The sequence below is a fragment of the Cucurbita pepo genome, chromosome 20 (assembly GCF_057944985.1).
Source record: "Cucurbita pepo subsp. pepo isolate OVF chromosome 20, ASM5794498v1, whole genome shotgun sequence".
Lineage (NCBI taxonomy): Eukaryota > Viridiplantae > Streptophyta > Magnoliopsida > Cucurbitales > Cucurbitaceae > Cucurbita > Cucurbita pepo.
Window position 1 is genome coordinate 8,473,793 of NC_141817.1, and position 21,333 is coordinate 8,495,125.

The window sequence follows — 21,333 nt, forward strand, 5'->3', positions numbered from 1 at the left end:
TTCTAATTAACATAAAAATAGGGTTAGTATGGTAATCAGAATGAAAAATAGTCAAACGAATATAATAGCATTCACGAACTTCACATGAGGCTTGTAACTCCTAATTAACACAAAAATTCATTTGTAGGACCTAATTAACATAAAAATAGTAACTCCTAATTAACACAAAAATTCATTTGTAGGACCTAATTAACATAAAAATAGGGTTAGTATGGTAATTAGAATGAAAAATAGTCAAACGAATATAACAGCATTCACGAACTTCACATGAGGGAGTTCTACACTTATTGTTCTGAACTGTACAAATAGCTAAACAACTCGTTGAAAGTTGAGTTTATTAGACTAGAAAAGGTTTATGTTAGTGATCACGTGAATGCTAGAAAGAGATCCCAAACCAACACTATCATTGAAGGGTGTAGACAAACTTTCGAAGTAACTCGTGTTTACTCCAGAAAACATCGAGACAAATTAAGAGAAGATCTGGTAGAAAATGTAGGCCACAACAATGCGAAAATAGAAAGAGTTCTAATCACGCTAAGATTAGATCAGCTTCAATTTCAAAGCAATAAAAACCAACGAGTGGTGCAACAATACTATGGACCAGCCGAAGTCATTAAGAATGTCGGGAATGCATCATACATGATTCAATTTCTCTAATGGATGCAGACTAGCCCTGTTGTCCATGTCAGTAACTTGAAACGTTACAATCCTGACCAGGAAAACACTAGGCACAAGAAGGCAGTATGATCTCCTGCTACGAAGGAAGTAGGAGAGATTCTAGCTGAAAAGACGTGAAGAGTTGACGAAAACTTGACGAACCAAGAAGTGATTTTCAATAGTTCATGGTAGATTAGAAGAGGCTCTTTAATTTGAGATCAGCTGGAAACACATCAAGAGACTTTAAAGTCAACATTATCATACATCGCTAAGTTCACAAAGAGTTGGTTGTCAAAGGCATCAACCAATTGAGTGGGTAAAGATGTCACGGTCATGTTTGTTGAAGGCGTATTGCTGTCATGACTATTTATCAATTCTTCACCACGTTATAAGCCATCAAAGTTGTGGTTGTTGCTTATTTGCTTTTAGCATATAACATTACTTTCTTTCAAGTTGTTTTCAACTCATTTCTTCCCTCACTTTTTATGAAATATTTTATCTCAGATGTGACTCGAGGCTCGATCATACGTTAAGATTGTCCACAAAGTTCAATTTTCACATGGCTGACTTGTTCAATGGGTTAGAACAAGTGTCACACAATCGTTGTCCTGCTGCCATAAGAGTGCGATTATGATATTTGGCAATCCCAATTATTAAAGTGTTATAAACTAACTTTACTACTCTTCCAAAATCTCTCTCTTATAGATAGTTTTAAAGGCAATCAAGTTCATATGCCGTCTCTATCTCCTAAGAAGAGTCTGGTAATAGCGTATATCTCAGTTTTTTATTCGACCATTTCTACAAGGACTTATTTTCTTCTCTTACATCATAATTTTCAAAAAATTATATTGACTCGTAGAGTTGGAATACAATATCACTGTCTATCAATTAATCTTAGTAACAAGGTTATTATGATATGATAATAGAGTTTTTATAGATTTACCTACATGAATTTCAACTTTAATCTCACTTTTTCAAGAAAAATATTTAAACTTTCGTTGCATTTGATAAAGATACTTATATATTAAATAATTATCAATAAGATCGATGAAATATTCATAATGTTCTTTGACTTGTACATTCACCAGAACATTTGGGTCGGAAAAAATAATTTGTCATTTTATTCGTGGTTGTATAATCATGAATATCTCAGTCTTTTGTAATACCTAAAACCTATGTTCCTAGAAAACAAGCTTCATGAATTTGAGAAAAACTTATGTTCGGGACTCAAATAAGAATTTCAATTTTGGTTTCACCCCTTCGACTCAACATTCTCATGCATCCCCCGTGACCTAATATGAGTCTAACATCCTACAAAAAGAATATGGACATGGCATTCCACCCATTGAAGTGAGAAAAACATGTGATCTTGGTGTATCGCATAGGTCGGAGGTGGGTCCCATCAGGTTGTGTACTTTCTTTTCCATACATTATACTTTCTAGTTCTATACCTAAAAACACTCCCTTAAAAAGACTAGCTAGGTCACATGACCGGTAAATATCATGAATTAAAGAAAAACCTATGTTCAAGACTCAAATCACAATTCAAATTCTGGTTTTAGCCAATAGACTGAACATTCATCTACATCCCTCGTGACATAGTATGAGTCTAACATCCTACAAAAAGAATATACATGTGATCATGGTGTATCGCATAGGTGGAGGTCTAAGATGACTGAGGGCATATAGCATGTTTGAGTCTCTTATATTTAGTGACACCTAGTTGTTTGGGCGTTGTATTTGGCTCAGGGTCGTGGATGTGTTTTTTCTCGAATCAACTTACTTGGCTTGGCTATACCCTTAGAAATAATGCATAGGTTTGTAAGTTCATGGTTCTGACTTTAGAGGGTCTATCATAAAAAGCTAAGGGTATAACCTAAGCATGTGATGTTCTACTCCTATCACAAAAAATACCTATCATTTCTATGCTTCATAACATCATAACTAGATGCCATATAAAACTTCAGGTTAGTCGTAAAAGCCATAAAACATCATAGAAGGTATAGTAAGGGCATTTTTCGTTATTTTACTTGTATCATTGGTTTGTGCAATGCTCCTATAACCTTCAAATTCAACATGCATCGTGAATTCATGGTATAAGGCCATAACACTTGTAGGCTCTCTTCAAATTTAGGGCATGAAAAGGAAGCTCTCATCGTCCTCTTTAACAGCTCTATGATCACCAGCTTTGACTTGTATAGAAGCTCCACAAATCTTCATCTAAATTTCGAGGTATTTTCCATATTTGATTCTCGTACCCTCAGGCAACCTCAACAATTGGATGGCTTTGTGACGATTCCGTATAGGCCTAGGTAGATTCTTTGGTTGTTACATTAAGTACATGGACATTTCATATATTAGAGTTAGAGATGACCAAATTGGTCTAAGGTATTTTGTTTCTTTTAATGTTAGCCCATCCCTAATCTATTTTCATTCCTATATCTTTTTAAGAAATATGTGAACATTAATGTCTAGAACTTGACTATTAATGTTGGAGTTAGTCTAAGATGCTAGATTAAGGTTTTGGTTCGAAAGGACTCGAGTTCAAAAAATTTCTTGTGGGATCCTAATAAGATTTAATAATTATGTTATCTTTTGATCCCTAAACCTTTATAAAGAATACAAATGGATTAATTTTTTTCCAAGCATCAAAGTTGAGATGGCCGAGTTGGTCTAAGGCGCCAGATTAAGGTTTTGGTCCGAAAGGGCGTGGGTTCAAATCCCACTCTCAACAATTATTTTTTATACGATGTTTAATATTTTGATCACTTATAAAGAATACAGATGGATTAATTTTTTTTCAAGCATCAAAGTTGAGATGGCCGAGTTTGTTTAAGGCGTAATATGTTGATCCCTAAATCTTTATAAAGAATACGGATGGATTAATTTTTTTTTCAAGCACTAAAGTTGAGATTAAAGATTACGGATGGATTAATTTTTTTTTTTCAAGCATTAAAGTTGAGATGGTCGAGTGGTCTAAGGCGCTAGATTAAGGTTCTGGTCGAAAAGACTTATATAAAGAATATGGATGAATTAAGATTTCTAAGCAGTTTGTATCGAGCTGCCCAACAAGGTGGAAAAATGACTTGAAAGTTGACCCTGACTCGATGAATTTGACTATAAAATTAGGAGCCTCCACCAAAAATGATTTCCTACCTACTTTGAGAGCCTATAACTCGTGCTATAGTCCACGACAAGGTAAAAATTGATTCCTAACTTCTTCTTGCAATCCCATCTGCCACTTTTATGAAGAAGATGAACTAGTCACGTCACCCTAAGTCAGAACTTCCTTTAGTCCTTCACCATATTGGTAGGAATTGCTTCGAAATAATCCAATTAAGTAATGTTAGATTAACCTACTAAATGGACTCCATTACTTATGAGATATGACATCTTAAGGTTACACATGAAATTTGGTAATCACAGTATACATATCATGAACATTAAATGCAAAAATACTTCATTTAAACTTTCATAAAACGTCATCTTCATATTAAAATATAGTCATGGACTTATGTATTTTGAAAACACCTTTAAAACGACGCAACAAAAGACTAAATGATATGAACCAAGAGACATCAATCATACAATATATTTCAAAGAAGATGTGAAGAAAATATTGTTGAAATTATCAAAAGATATTTCAATTCATGCCACATTGAAGAAGAATGAAGTTTCATGTTATAAATTTTAGGTGGATTACAATTTAGAGTTATTGTACTTCATTAATGTATTTTAAGACTTTGTAGTTACTTTAGGTTAAAATTACAGAATGGTTAATTATGGCCATTAAGTATGAATGTACCGCTCTTGGAATGCCTTTAATAGTTTCATTTTGAGACTATATAAAACCATGTAGGTTGATTACATAATGGTTAATTATGGCCATTAAGTATGAAAGTTACAAGTCTTGAAATGCCTTTAATAGTTTCATTTTGAGGCTATGTAAAGCCATGTGTTGTATTTGTACGTAGACTTGGAAAATATAGTAAAAGAAGCATTTGTGCTTTTCTTTAGCCAATGGCTAAGTTTCTTTGCAATTCTATGTAGTTTAGGTTGCATGTAGAATCATTCAAGCTCGACATGATCAATCTTGCTTGTGGAGTGATTCGAATCTCAAGCAAGTGTTCTTGCGTTGAGATATTTGATCAACAAGATTCATTCAAGCTAGACATGATCGATTTGGCTTATGGAGTGATTCGAATCTCAACAATGTTATTGCCTTGAGATATTAGATCGACAAGGTAATCCGAATCTTATTCCCCATGTATTGATTCCTTATCTTATCACTAAATAAAATAAATAAACGTTTACATTCAAAACATCTTATCCTAGTCTAAGTCTAAGAAAATAAATGTGACTACCCTGTGCATGTGTCATGGTCTCGAGTTGCAATGTCGTCGTCAGTCGTACAGGAATGCCTTGCCTTAACTTGAAATAGAAGTAGCACGTAGCTTGAGTATTTAAAGAAATACTCAGTAAGTGACCCCATTATTGGGGTTAAATGGAATGACGGGTCCTATCATATTAGTCTATTTTCCTACGACACTATCCTAACGGGCAACTTGGATGTGTACCATATACTCTACACACAACCCATATGTGCGAGTATGGACTCACCAGTCAGCTCGCACACCACTGGGCCCCTTTCCTTGTCGGGCGAGCATGCTCTGGTAGCTCTTTATGTCGAACACCCGTTAGAATTAGTAACCGTCACGACAGCATTATGTAAAACATAATGATAGTTCTCCTGCTTAGTGGTGTACGCGTCCCTACTCTCGTGATGGAATAATGGTATCCCCCAATGCATGAACACACATAATGCATGAGATCCCAATATTTTTTCAATTTTCAACATTATTAAATATAATCTCGCTACCGTTTTTCATTCATATCATATCATTTCTCATTTTTCAGTTCTCATATCGTGCATAATTCTAACGGGGTTATATTTCATGTCATGTATCATGATATCATGTCATTCATAATAAATATGTTTTATACATACAGTTTAGGAGACATAACATAACGTTCTATGCTTTTAACAAAACATTTCATAAAGTGTGATTCATACAACAATTACCTCAACGGTCACATAAAACAATCTAAACATAACATATCACATCATAATATATCATATCATAAATATGTCAATTTATCACATATCTCGTACCATAACATATTTCTATTTTCTTTTTGTATTTTTATTTTATTATCTTTTTTGTTTTAATTACGTTGACCTGAGCTAATTTTTAATTAATTCTTACTCTCAAATCTTCTCTTTTAATTTTTAATCACATCCATACTCATCATCATAAATAGGAAAATTTTCTCAACACACACAATGTATGAAGCCTCCCTAGTTTTCATCTTTAAATCATTTTTATCACACAACCCTATACATTGTTCACACATTACTCTAATAACATATAAGCATGGACCTTCATACATTCATCATCATTAATATTAACTAGGGTTGTGCCTTTGAAAACTCGTCGTCACAGTGCATCTTACTTAACATTTAATACATGCAATCATCTTAATATATAACATCATAATGTGAAGTCGTTTCATCATCATATATCTCACATCATCTTGTTATCATGCGTCGACATCATCATGTCAACATCATGTAAATCATCACATCATCATATCATCATTTAACATCATCATATAACATAAGACAAGTCTTCGAACCCTATACATTGTTCACACATTACTCCAATAACATATAAGCATGGACCTTCATACATTCATCATCATTAATATTAACTAGGGTTGTGCCTTTGAAAACTCGTCTTCACAGTGCATCTTAACATTTAATACATGCACATCATCTTAATATATAACATCATAATGTGAAGTCGTTTCATCATCATATATCTCACATCATCTTGTTATCATGCGTCGACATCATCATGTCAACATCATGTAAATCATCACATCATCATATCATCATTTAACATCATCATGTCCTCATATAACATCACACATCATCATATAATATTAACTTTGTGATGGTACTGTCTGATCTGTGTGTAAATGCATTAGTTTTTTTAGTTTTTTTCATTCAAAGCATAACGATTATCTATCAATATTAATATCAAGTTGGAATGAGGAGAGATATGCTACATTCTCAAACCGTAGATCACAAAGAAGATATCTTGGGACTTAAAGTCATAGAAAGGAAAATCAGATAATTTGCAATCTGTAGATGACTGGATGGACTTCATCAATGAATAAACAGGTATAAACTCTATGGTAATGAATATTTATAGATCAAAAAAATATATTATGATATTTTCGAGATTATTATGTACTTTGATATAAATGTTACATATGTCTTCTGATTAAGTAGTTGAAATGTGAAAAGTATAATGCCATGAAAAAAATAGACAACTCCCTCGTACATGCAGAAAGCTAGTTTGGAAGTACTATATTTGTAGGAGCGCATTGAACAAGCCGAGGTTGAGACAATAATTTCAACAAATAATGCTGTTGATGATGCTTTGAATCCTTATTGAGCCTAATCGTGAGCATGTAAGAGGGCTATGATTTTGAGTAACTCGTTTCAAATTATCTCTCATTAGTTATTTTTTAATTTAATGACTAAATTATTGATTACATTATTAGAGCACAATAATAATACTCAAATTAACTACTAACTTATCTTTCATGAGTTATAACTAATCTTTCCCGGTGTTTTTAAGCTTTGTTCGTCGTTGACTCCTAGTTTCTCTTACCAGTGTCACCTGTTCATTAATGCGGTATCTCAGCTACCTCAAGCTTAGGTTACTTACTTTCTCCATAGGCTTATCTAGAATTTTTGGACTCGTATGTAAGACTCGCTCTCGGTCAAATACGGCCCATCTACTCATTTCTCTAGTGGCCTAGTCATCTCATATACCAACGGTCAAGAGCACTCATTCTCTCTAACTTAGCACTCAACACGTTGGTTAGGAACTCCGCGGGAATTAGTAGACTACAATACTCATATAAATAAGTCATGACTCAAAACCAATAAGCATATCCTAGAGTCGTAACCTTCCATTAACATGCATAACATACTCATATCTAATGCTTGTTTTCATACATTTATAATGTTCGACACAGAACATTCTGGTAATCATTAATAACATGCATACATTACAAGCAAGCAGTCACAATATACAATAGACATTAAATATCATTAAATTCATATTAACATACTAAGCACTTAATCATGTAAACAACATACTCACATGTTGTAAAACAAGTTAAGAACTAGTTTAAAGAACGATATGCTACTTACTTGCTTTCGAATCCCTTTTTTTCTTGGATGTACATTTAATAGAGTATTTCAATCCAAGTCCTATTAGACCTATATTTCATCATTTTCAAGATAAGTATAGACCAATCTTTATAGGACAGGTCAAAAGGAGTCGAAGGGGACAAACCGGGAGCCAAAACAATGACACACGTGCCCCCACTCTCTCTGTCGGCAGAATTCACGCGCCCTTTCTTCTTCCTTGCGATTTCCTGCAATTTTCCCACTTTTACACTAATTCCCGTTAAGTCACGAGGCCATACTCCAACCCTACAACCCATATTTCATCCCGACTTCTTCTACAACTTTATAGATCTCCTTATTACGATTCTAACAAGCCCTATTTCATTACCTATTACTCAACATACACCAAGATAACAAGTTTTAAAGGTTCGGTAATATGGGTTTTGTGTTACCTTGGTATAAATATGGGTTTCTTGTTGGAAACAAACGATCCAAATACTCGGATCGCTCCTCTTGATCCTCTGAGTAGATCTGGAGGGAGACCTTAGATTGAAAGTGCTTCAATGTTCGGATTTGAGCGTGGTACCCACCTTCCTCTTCTTCTTAAAAACCCTAACTCCTCTTTTTCTCTCTGTCTCTTTTCTTTTCTTTTCTTTTCCTTGCAGGTCTGTCTAAACCCCCTCAAGGGTGGTGTGTGGGGAAAAATTACTCTTTTGCCCCTAGTTGACTTTGACCCAAATTTTTCATCAAATTACCATTATTTTTTAAAATTTTCCTAAGCTCCTTGATGTGTCCGAGCATCTTTTCCTAAAACTATAAACTCGTAAAAGTTAGGAGGATGCTTGTCTGAAAGAAGTGTAAGTCTGTACCTATTGGGCTTGGGGTGTTACAAGCTTTAACTTCACTTACATTACTCGATAATGTACTTAAAAATGCACATGAATATAGTTTATTCAACACAATAGTGGTGGAAAAATTTATCGAGTGAGTTAATTTGTGTACCAATTATTACTTACTTACAACCATAATTTTTTAGTAATTCATCTAGTCAGGATGCATATGAAGGAACTCATGATCTAATATAGAAGACTAGTAGAATATTCTAGTCTACTTTGGAAGGTTCATGCAGAATAATTTCCATCATGGTTAAAATCTAAGGTAATATAACATACTATTCCATAAACTAATGAATATACACGATTATCACACAATTTAACTAACAAGTAGTATGTTTCTTCTTACCGGATTGAAATATATTCATCTATCGTAATTTACTCGGACTTGTTAAAATGGCTTGCAAATAGACCAAGAAAAAGTGTACATGTGGAGACACTATGAATGCGGCCCACTTTTGTATATGATATAAACAATGTGATCACTAAATTGTACATGTGGAGACATGTGAGTGGGGGCATCCTATGCAATGAGTATTGCATAAGATTAGACCATGAAGAAAACCATTCTCACTTTATAATGGCCTTTACTATTGAGACTGATTTTTTTATTCGATGACCTAGGTAACTCGATCTTAATCCTGAGCTAACTATGAACTCTTGTTTATTCAAAATTATCCTTAGATTTGCATGGGTGAGAGTGGCTCGAGTTCGCGACTCAATAAGCCTCCCATTTCAGGAGTAAGACTGGGTGAATAGCTAGGGACATAGGTTGTAAGATGGAATTCACTCCTACCTGCTTTTAGGGATAGTAGAGAGGTTGTTCCCTTAAGTATTGACTCCAAGTCTTGAACAAAGGGCCCCACCCTCTAATTGGCCCGAGAGGGATTCGGTTTGGTGGTTGGACCACAAACCAATTGTTCATTAGAGGATCAGTGGGACTTAAGGAACAAGAAGTAACTTTAGGGGTAAAACGGTAAATTGGCCCAACTCTAGTTACGAACAACCTGTGAAGGATCGACTTACTAATCATGGTTATATCAAATGGACAGAAATATATCTATAGTGATGGGAGTGCAACTACTAGGCAATAATGGAGTGTTTTAGTAGTTAACGAATGTTGGTTAACAAGGTTAATGAGTTTAGCGGTTAATCTCGGATCGTTGGAGCCCATGATTTGTAGGTCCATTAGGTCCCTCTGCTAGCTCATATCAGACTAAACCTTAGAACAGTGTGACGAGTGAGTTCGAAGTGTTCGAATTCAAATTAGAGAATACACACTAAATATATATGATATATTTAACAAAATTTTGTTTTAATTATGAATTAAACAAAAAGAGAGAATTTGAGATATTTGAATAAGATTTAAATATTTTAATTATGGATAGGGATTCATAATCAATATGTACCGGAATTGATTGAGATTGGCATTGGATTTAATGTTAAATATTAATTAAATTGTTTAATTAATCATTTAATATTATTTTGATTTGAAATTAATTGTTAAATTAAAATAAAGAAAGTCAAAATGTTGACTTCACTGGGTGGAAAAATCTATGTTTGAGTTAGTGGAATATTGAGTGTCAATATGGTTTAACCAAACTTGCATGTTTGCCACATAATCCCACAAATTTGAGTGTAATTTTGAGTGTCAAAATTTGGTTTAACCAAACATGCATGTTTGCCAAATAAATCCCACAAATTTGATTGGAATTTTGAGTGTCAAAATTTGGTTAACTCAAACTTGCATGCTCGCACATAATTCCACAAATTTGAGTGGAATTTTGAGTGTCAAAATTTGGTAATCTCAAATTTGCATGGACACGCAAATATGACCCTATAAATTGAGTGATAAGGTACATGGAAAGTTGGCTTGAAAAACTGTGTGAAAATCTCTCAAAACTCTCTCTTTAGATATACTAAATTCCTATCAAGTTTAGTCACTCACCGGATTCCACAATCTCGTTTTAAGGCTGGAGAATAGTAGGGAAGACACTAGTGGTTGTTAGAAACCGGTATGTGAGGAAAAAGAAATTTAAACTACAAAAGGTTAATATTCAAACTCATTGAGTTTTAATGCTTTTGAGCATGCTAGCTAATTTACTATAATTAATGTACTTAGAGTGCCTAAGATCCAAATTGCTTCCGCACGTGTTCAGTAACACCACCACTTCCAATCTTTACATGTCTATAATGGAGTAAGAATTGAGGAAGGGTTCGCTCTTGTTAAACTACATCAAAATCAAAGTGTTTTTATATGAGAACCTTTCATCTTAGCCTTACGAGCCAAACATATGATTTATGTTAGAGAAAATGATGCCTCCAATTGCTATGTCCTATTAAAAATACCACAAATAGGCTTTCATGACTTTGATATGTACGATCGACAATATGTTGATACGATGGTTGTCAATGAACAAATTCTTAGTACATTGGAAGACATTGATAAAAATACTGAGATCACGTATGCAAGACAAGATATTGAGGGCATATTTATTTGAGGAACAATTCGGGACGTTATATAAAATATTTTTTTTGAACACATTATACTCTATATATAATATTAATTTTGTGACGGTACTGTCTGATTGGTGTGTAAATGCATTAGTTTTTTTTTTTTTTTTTTTTTTTTCATTTAGTGCATAACGATTATCTATCAATATTAATATCAAGTTGGAATGATTAGACATAAGCTACATCCTCAAACCGTAGATCACAAAGAAGATATCTTGGGACTAAAAGTCTTAAAGGAAAATCGGATAATTTGCAATCTGTAGATGACTGGATGGACTTTATCGATGAATAAACAAGTATGAACTCTATGGTAATGAATATTTACCGATAAAAAAAATGTAGTATGATATTTTCGAGATTATTATATACTTTGATATAAATGTTACATATGTCTTCTGATTCAATAGTTGAAAAGTATAAAATCATGAAAAAGAGACAACTCCCTCGTATACGCAGAAAGTTTGGAAGTACTATATTTGTAGGAGCGTATTGAACAAGCCGAGGTTGAGACAATAACTTCAACAAATAATGTTGTTGATGATACCTTGAATAAGGTTATTGAGCCTAATCGTGAGCATGTAAAAGGACTATGAGTAACTCGTTCCAAATTATCTCTCATTAGTTATATTTTTTAATTTGATGACTAAATTATTGATTACATTATTATTTCATTTGTTATATTTTTCTTCTCCTAGAGCATAATAATAATACTCAAATTAACTACTAAGTTATTATATTGACATGACTTAAGAGAGATTGTTGCAAAATGATGATAGTTTTCTAGTGATCCAGTTGCTCTTATTCATCACATTCCTATTGGACCACATGATGTTAGAGTATGGGCCGATGTATCAAGGAAGTTTAATGCGTACTTATGATGTCCTACATCAAAAATGTGTTGTCACACATTGGTTGGGGAGGAGAACAAACCACTATTTATAAGGGTGTGGAAACCTTCCCCTAGCAAACGCGTTTTAAAGCCCAAAGGGGAAGCCTGAAAGGGAAAGCCCAGGGTGTGGAAACCTTCCCCTAGCAGACGCGTTTTAAAGCGTTGAGGGGAAGCCCGAAAGGGAGCCCAAAAAGGACAAAGGGAGTCCAAAGAGGACAATATCTGCTAGCGGTGGGCTTGGGTCGTTACAGTTGGTATCAGAGCCCTAGGTTATAGATCTTGTAGACTAGCAAGGACGGATATTTTTGTGATATGTGGTTGGCTTTAAATATTGAAACGGATATTTTTGTGATATGTGGTTGGCTTTAAATATTGAATGTCATGATACGGTATGATTTTGTGTTGTGATGTGATCTTGTCAATGCATGTCTCTACGTTGCGTCATTTATGTTTTCTTTTCCCTGAATTATATAGTAGAATGTAAGGAATGTTACAAGTGAATCATAAACTTAGATAGAATCATTTTCTTGGTTTCTCGAACCATGCCGCACAAAGATCGTAGAAGAGGCGAGAAAGGGAGAGGATGACCTCCCATTAGGAGAGGGGGAAAAAGAGAAGCCGAAAGAATCTCATCCCAAGAAGGGTCTACTACTGGACCCTATGCGTTTGAACCACCTCCTGAACACGCACCTCTCCCACAAGCTGTACCCCCTCCTGAATACGCACCTCACCCACAAGCTGTACCCCCTCCTGAATACGCACCGCCCCCTCAAGCTGCACCACAAGTTGGGTTAGACCCCGCCACAAGATTAATGTTGGAGTCACTCCAAACGACAATGCAAACAATGCTGGCCACACAACAGGCCACGTTGTTAGCTACGCAACAAGTCGCAGCAATGGCAACGCAACTAGCCAACGTGACGACCACGCAACTGGTGGATGCGGTAGCCATACAACCGGCCAGAAACCCGCAACCGGATAGGGGGGCAGTTGGTTAAAAGACTTCAGGCAGTATAACCCCCGTCCATTTGTCGGTTCAAAGGAAGATCCCATAGTAGCTCAGATGTGGATCGCAAACAAGGAAACAACCTTTGAATCAATGAGATGCCCTGATGAACATAAGGTGACGTGTGCGACGTATGTACTGCAAAAAGACGCAGAAGTATGGTGGGCAGATAATAAACAGAGTATCAACCTGGGAGAGGGGATCACAACGTGGGAAATCTTTAAGAAAGCCTTCCTGAACCGTCACTAGCAGGCACTGAAGAGAAACAGATGGAGAAATTTGTGTTGGAGTTGAACCGAAGACCCGCCGCATGTTGGGGGCCTTTAACCCGAAAACTTACAATTGTTGTTCTGCTGCCACAAGAGTGCGATTATGACATTTGGCAATCCCAATTATTAAAGTGTTTTAAACTAACCTTACTACTCTTCCAAAATCCCTCTCTTATAGGTAGTTTTAAAGACAATCAAGTTCATATGCAGTCTCTGTCTCCTAAAAAGAGTCTGGTAATCGCGTATAACTAAGTTTTTTATGTGACCATTTCTACGAGGACTTATTTTCTTCTCTTACATCACAATTTTTACAAAATTATACTGAGTCGTAGAGTTGGAATACAATATCACTGTCTATTAATTAATCTTATTTTACAAGGTTCTTGTACGGTCTATTATGATATGATAATAGTGTTTTTATAGATTTACCTACATGAATTTCAACTTTAATCTCACTTTTTCAAGAAAAATATTTAAACTTTAGTTGTATTTGATAAAGATATTTATACATTAAATAATTATCAATCAGATTGATGAAATATGAATAATGTTCTTTGACTTCTACATTCACCACAACATTTGGGTCGGAAAAAATAATTTGTCGTTTTATTCATGGTTGTATAATCATGAATATCTCAGTCTTTTGTAATACCTAAGACCTATGTTCCTAGAAAAGAAGCTTCATGAATTTGAGAAAAACCTATGTTCGAGACTTAAATAAGAATTTGAATTCTGGTTTCACCCCTTCGACCCAACATTCTCATGCATCCCCCATGACCTAATATGAGTCTAACATCCTACAAAAAAAAAAAAAAAAAAAAAAAAAAAAAAAAAAAAAGGACATGGCATTCCACCCATTGAAGTGAGAAAAACATGTGATCTTGGTGTATCGCATAGGTCGGAGGTGGGTCCCATCAGGTTGTGTACTTTCTACCCTCCTCTAAAAAGACTAGCTAGGTCACATGATCGATAAATATCATGAATTTTAGAAAAACCTATGTTCAGGACTCAAATCAAAATTCAGACTGAGCATTCTTCTACATCCCTCATGACATAGTATGAGTCTAACATCCTACAAAAAGAATATACATATGATCATGGTGTATCACATAGGTGGAGGTCTAAGATGACTGAGGTCATATAGCATGTTTGAGTCTCTTATATTTAGTGACACCTAATTGTTTGGGCGTTGTATTTGGCTCAGGGTCGTGGATGTGTTTTTTCTCGAATTCAACTTACTTGGCTTGGCTATACCCTTATAAATGATGCATAGGTTTGTAAGTTTATGGTTCTGACTTTAGAGGGTCTATCATAAAAAGCTAAGGGTATAACCTAAGCATGTGATGTTCTACTCCTATGAAAAAAAAAAAATACATATCATTTCTATGCTTCTTAACATCATAACTAGATGCCATATAAAACTTCAGGTTAGTCGTAAAAGCCATAAAACATCATAGAAGGTATAGTAAGGGCATTTTTCGTTATCTTACTTGTATCATTTGTTTGTGCAATGCTCCTATAACCTTCAAATTCAACATGCATCGTGAATTCATGGTATAAGGTCATAACACTTGTAGGCTCTCTTCAAATTTAGGGCATGAAAAGGAAGCTCTCATCGTCCTCTTTAACAGCTCTATGATCACAAGCTTTGACTTGTATAGAAGCTCCACAAATCTTCCTCTAACTTTCGAGGTCTTTTCCATATTTGATTCTCGTCCCCTCAGGCAATCTCAACCATTGGATGGCTTTGTGGCAGTTCCATATAGGCCTAGGTAGATTCTTTGGTTGTTACATATATGTACATTTCATATATTAGAGTTGGGATGACCAAGTTGGTCTAAGGTATTTTGTTTCTTTTAATGTTTTAGCTCATCCCTAATCTATTTTCATTCCTATACCTTTTTAAGAAATATGTGAACATTAATGTCTAGAAATTGACTATTAAGGTTGGAGTTAGTCTATGAAGCGAGATTAAGGTTTTGGTTTGAAAGGACAGAGGTTCAAATCTCACTCTCAATAATAATTTTGAAAAATTTCTTGTGGGATCATAATAAGTCTTAATAATTATATTATCTTTTAATCAAGGTTTAATATTTTGATCCCTGAATCTTTATAGAAAACATGGATGGATACATTTATCAATTTTAAAAATCAGAGTTGAGATAGCCAAGTTGATCTAAGGTCTCCTTATATGAATTTAGCAATTATACTGTCTTTTAACATCAAAGAATGCAGATGGATTAATTTTTTTTTAAGCATCAAAGTTGAGATGGCGAAGTTGGTCTAAGGCGCCAGATTAAGGTTCTGGTCTGAAAGGGCGTGGGTTCAAATCCCACTCTCAACAATTATTTCGAGAAATTTCTTCATATCTTTGGTCCGATGTTTAATATGAGAATACTATCGGCCAAAGGCCCTTTTTGGTCCGAAAGGGGTTCAATCTACTCTCAATATTTATTTTGAGAAATTTCTTGAGGGTCCTTATATGGATTTAGCAATGACATTATCTTTTAATTTTAATATTTTTATCCCTATACCTTTATAAAGAATAGGAATGGATTATCTCTCGTGGCTTTGCTATTGGTTTCCCCAAAATGTCTCATACCAATGTAGATGTACTCATTACTTATAAACCCATAATCAGTCTCTTAATTAGTCAACGTGGGACTCCTCTCCAAACAATTCTGTCCTCAAACAAAGTACACCATAGAGCCTCCCCTAAGGCCTATGAATCCCTCAAACAACCTTCTCTTAATCGAGACTCGACTCCTTCTCTGGAGCCCTCGAACAAAGACACCTTTTGTTCGACACTTGAGTTACTTTTGACAACACCTTTGAGGCCCACAACTTCTTTGTTCGACATTTGAGGATTCTATTGACATGGCTAAGTTAAAGGCATGACTCTGATATCATGTTAGGAATCACGAACATCACAATGGTATGATATTGTTCACTCTGAGTATAACCTCTCATGACTTTGCTTTTAGTTTCAACAAAAGACCTCATACCAATAGAGATGTATTCAATACTTATAAATCATAATCACCATTTTAATTAACCAACGTGGAATTTCTCTCCCAACAATCTTCAATAGAAAAGGCTGAATTCATGAATAGAATCTTCATTGGCTTCATCTCCCCCTTAATTTGTTTTTTGCAGCATCACTCAACAAGCATCCAATCTTCGACAAAGTTCTCGAAGAACTGGAGATACAAAATCGGATGGGTGATTATGGATATTCGTTTATTTTGTTTTCTATCCTATGCACTTTGATGATTTGGAATGCTCGAAATATGATAGTGTCGTGTTTGAACTATTCAAAAGTGGCGTAAGTGCCTAGCTTCAATTTTGTTATTATTTGTTGAACCTCTTTCATGAGATCTTTAATCTTTGAAGTTGAGTCACATATGCTTGAGCTATTCATCATCTAATCCAAGAAAATGATTTCTAAACACTTTAAAACAATAAATTTGGGATCAAATATAAAAAAATTCAAGTTAAGCAAGCATACATTTGAAGGTCATAGAGAACGTTTTAGCAAAATTTCAAGACTTCTTATGTTTAGCCAAACGAATTTTCACACGATAGATCTTCATTGCTATGACTTGAACAAAAGATCAAAGATTTGTGGAAAACTCTTAAAACAATGATTTGAAGAGGAAGTTTTTCTAAGAGATTTTTTTCTCACAAGAGAAGAGACGTGTAATTTTAGTTCAGTCCATATTTGTGAAGGAAAGATCGTCTATTCGAAGAAACTATTTTGGCAAGTAGATTCGTTTTCTTCAAATTGCATCCATTTTAATACAATTATGTTGATTTGGGTTAGAAAAAGAAATATCGAAATTGTTAACTTGCACCCCTTCATCCATGGTTAGGTGCGACTATGACTCATATTAAGTGCATTTGGCTTGGGTTTACTATTTGGATCCCGTTTTTGCTGTTCTGACTCTTTCCAACCATCTTGGGCCGCTTCGAAGCCAGTTTTGACGTTAGATTCCACGTACAAATAGTGACACTTCAAGTTAACTATTTACGTAGTCTCCTGTCCGTACTCAAAGTGGGTTTACTCTACACATGATAACGACTCCTCACAATGATCTATTCATGTTACAAGCGATCTCATAAGTCCTTCAAATTTTTTCTTGGGTGCCATGAAGATTTTCTAGTTTCTTAGGATGTCTATATAGTTTGATTCTCAACTATTGTTTCTAAGACGTTTAGGACTAGCTCATCGTTTAATCTATACTCTGGGTGTACACAGGTCTAAATCTTTGATTGCTCCTTATGATCCCAGAGTGCTTGGTCAACTGAAAATGTACTGACCTGAGTTGGCTCGAAATCGCTCTAGCTTTTATGCTCTAGTCTTAACTTGGTTCTCTTGTACATATTTTGCTAGGAAGATTATCCTCTTAAACACCTAATGCATGATATACATAATCAAAATATTCGTGCAAGTTTATTAGTGAGATATCCTATCAATCACCGAGCAACCAGAAGCTAGAACACATATCACTATAGCGCATCCTCCTTTCTTACGCAATGGAAAGCATTTAAAACAAAATTTATCTTCAATCTCATAATAGATAATTTTGATAACTTCTTACATCTTAAGTAGTATACTCATCCATATTACTCATATGATATTTTAGTCATGCATATTCTCTTTCTATCACTACGAAAAATTCAAAAAAACAACATGCATCCCAAAATCTTACACTACGGGATATCGATAATTTTCCGTATCATACATACAATGTGTTCTCATCCAAAATTACTCTTTTCTAGTCCTAACATGCATATTCTGACCACCTAACGTAAGAAACACTTGCATGCTAGCACATCCTAATAATCCCTACAAATATTACTTACCTAAAGTTTATATGGCTACTTATAAGGATGTAGTGTGCCTTTTCGAGCTTGCTTTTATTCTTATAGGTCGTAATTAACACAAAAATTCATTTATGAAACCTAATTAACGTAAAAATAAAGTTAGTATCAAAATTGAGATGAAAAATAATCAAACAAAGGTCAAACGAATAAAATAACATTCATGCCCTTCACATGGTGCAAGGGAGTTCTACACTCATTTTCACGCATGGCACTACAGGGGTAGTATAGCTGCTTGTTGATAGATGGGGTTGCGGTTATGGGTCAGATACAGGGGTACAGGCTGGACGAACTAGTTCCTAAACGCCCAAATAGCTAAACAAGTTGTTGAAAGTTAAGTTTATTAGACCAGCAAAGGTGGGTATCAGTGATCGCCTGAATGCTAGAGAGATCCCAAACCAACACTTTAATTCAAGGGTGGAGACAAATTTTTTAAGTAACTCCTGTTTACTTAAAAAAAATCTAGACGAATGAAGAGAAGATCGGATAGAAAAAGTAGGCCACAACAATTCCAATATAGAAAGAGTTCTAATCACGATAAGATTAGATCAACTTCGAATTCAAAGCAAAAAAAACCAACGAGTGGTGCAAAAATACTATGGACCAGCGATATGTGCATAACAAAGGCAGCCAATTCAACTGAAAGAAGGAGTGAGTGTTCGCTCAAATCAGTGAAAGAGGCAAGCAGCAAAAGCACCAGCGATATGTGCATAACAAAGGCACCGGCTGGAGAGCCAAAATTCAACTGAAGGAAGGAGTGAGTGTTCGCTCAAATCAGTGAAAGAGGCAAGCAGCAAAAGCACCAGCGATATGTGCATAACAAAGGCACCGGCTGGAGAGCCAATTCAACTGAAGGAAGGAGTGAGTGTTCGCTCAAATCAGTGAAAGAGGCAAGCAACAAAAGCACCAGCGATGGGTCCTCGACACGGGGGCAACAAACCATATGATCGGGGCCCACTCCGTCGTCGAGATCGAAGGGCGCGGCACCATCCTGTTCGTCGGCAAGGGAGGCATGGCTAATATTGTGAGCCTGGGTCAACTCGATAAGGTCGGCTGCCACGCTTCCATCAAGCGTGGGTTACTTAGGATCGACGAGGTTGCTCACGCAAGTTTGGTGCATGGCAAAACTGTCTTTACATCCTAGAGTTAGAGATAGAGCAACTAGTCAGCCTCTCGGCCAGGTACCAGAGGATGGAAGACCTATTAGAAAGAGGTGAACCACCTTGACTGGCGTCGCGCCTTCTCGAAGAAGAGGTGGCCGAACAAGAGTTGGAGTCTGGAGGACATGAGCCATAGGGCTCATATACAACAGGAAATTTTTTTAGATGGAAGAAGTTGGAGTCTGGAGGACATGAGCCATAGGGCTCATATACAACAGGAAATTTTTTTAGATGGAAGAAGTTGGAGTCTGGAGGACATGAGCCATAGGGCTCATATACAACAGGAAATTTTTTTAGATGGATGAAGGTGACACAGATTTAGTTGGCCTCACCAATTCTCTCTCTCTCTGTTATTTTTCGCATTTTTATTTTCTTCAACATCTTCCCGTCAAACGATTTCCTCTCACCGAAAAGGATTTCACTTGTCGACTATCCTTGCTGATTGTCGAAAAACAACAGGCGGTGCTAAAGGCGAGGCGGGTACCCATCGCTTTTTGGAGTCCGCGCCAAAAGGCCGATGTAAACTCGCGGGTCCCGATCCGACACAATTGACATCGGTACTCCATGCAACCTCACAATTTCTTTCACATACAGTTGGGCCCAATTGTCTACTGTATATGTTGCGTTACCCGGTAGGAAGTGAGCCGACTTTGTCAGACGATCGACGACCACCCAGATTACCGTATAGCCCTTTAATGTTTTGGGTAGGCATACTATGAAATCCAAGGCAATGTTTTCCCATTTCCATTCCAGTATACTTAGAGGTTGTAGTAGCCCGGCGTTTTTCTGTCTAGGGGCTTTTACTTGTTGGCACACCAGACACTTACTCACGTACTCCGCGATATCCCTTTTCATACTTGGCCACCAGAAGTGTTGTTTCAAGTCTTGATTCATCTTTGTTCCACCTGGATGTATCGAGAAGGGTGAGTTGTGTGCCTTAGTTAGGATTTCATTCTTTATTTCGCTCATGGGTGGCACACATAAACGTCCTTGATATAATAATCCGTCATTTGTTGACATAGAAAATTTGTCCACTGGGCCTACTTTCAATTGGTCTACGATTTTGCTTAGGCTTGGATCCCCACGTTGTAAGTCTATGATCCTTTGTCTGAGCGTGGGACGCTCTGTCAGTCGGGCTATTTGGGCTGCCACTTCTTCGATTACTACCATTATGTCAGCTCGTTTGAAATCAGTTCACACTCGTGGCTCCCTTGTGATGAGGGCCGACGAGTGTACTGCTTTTCGACTCAGTGCATCAGCGACTACGTTTACTTTTCCAGGGTGGTACTGGATATCTATGTCATAATCTTTTACCAGCTCTTACCATCTACGTTGCCTCATGTTCAATTCTTTTTGTGTGAAAAAGTATTTTAGGCTTTTATGGTTTGTATAGATTTGGGTCTTTTCGCCATATAGGTAGTGTCGCCAAATTTTTAACGCGAACACCACCGCTGCCAGCTCCAAATCATGTGTAGGATAGTTTTTCTCGTAATACTTTAGTTGGCGTGATGCATACACAACAACCTTGTCATGTTGCATCAGTACACACCCTAACCCCTTTTTGGATGCATCACTGTAAATCACGTATCCCACAGAACTCTCTGGAACTGTGAGCACTAGGGCGGATACTAGTCTTTGTTTTATCTCTTGAAAGCTAGCCTCACAAGTAGCATCCCAAACGAAAGGTACACCTTTTTTTGTCAATTGGGTGAGAGGCGTGGCTATTCTAGCGAAGTCCTGGACAAACCTTCGATAGTAACCCATCAATCCCAAGAAACTTCGTATCTCGGT

The 21,333-nt window shown here is 36.0% G+C and overlaps 2 non-coding genes across 2 annotated transcripts; both read left to right on the plus strand.

The window, feature by feature from the left end:
- The first annotated feature begins 3,310 nt into the window (after window positions 1–3,310).
- Window positions 3,311–3,391, plus strand: TRNAL-AAG (transfer RNA leucine (anticodon AAG)). The gene has a single exon. It is a non-coding gene; the product is annotated as a tRNA-Leu (tRNA).
- Window positions 3,392–15,761: 12,370 nt separating this feature from the next.
- Window positions 15,762–15,842, plus strand: TRNAL-AAG (transfer RNA leucine (anticodon AAG)). Its single transcript has one exon. It is a non-coding gene; the product is annotated as a tRNA-Leu (tRNA).
- Window positions 15,843–21,333: the final 5,491 nt, after the last annotated feature.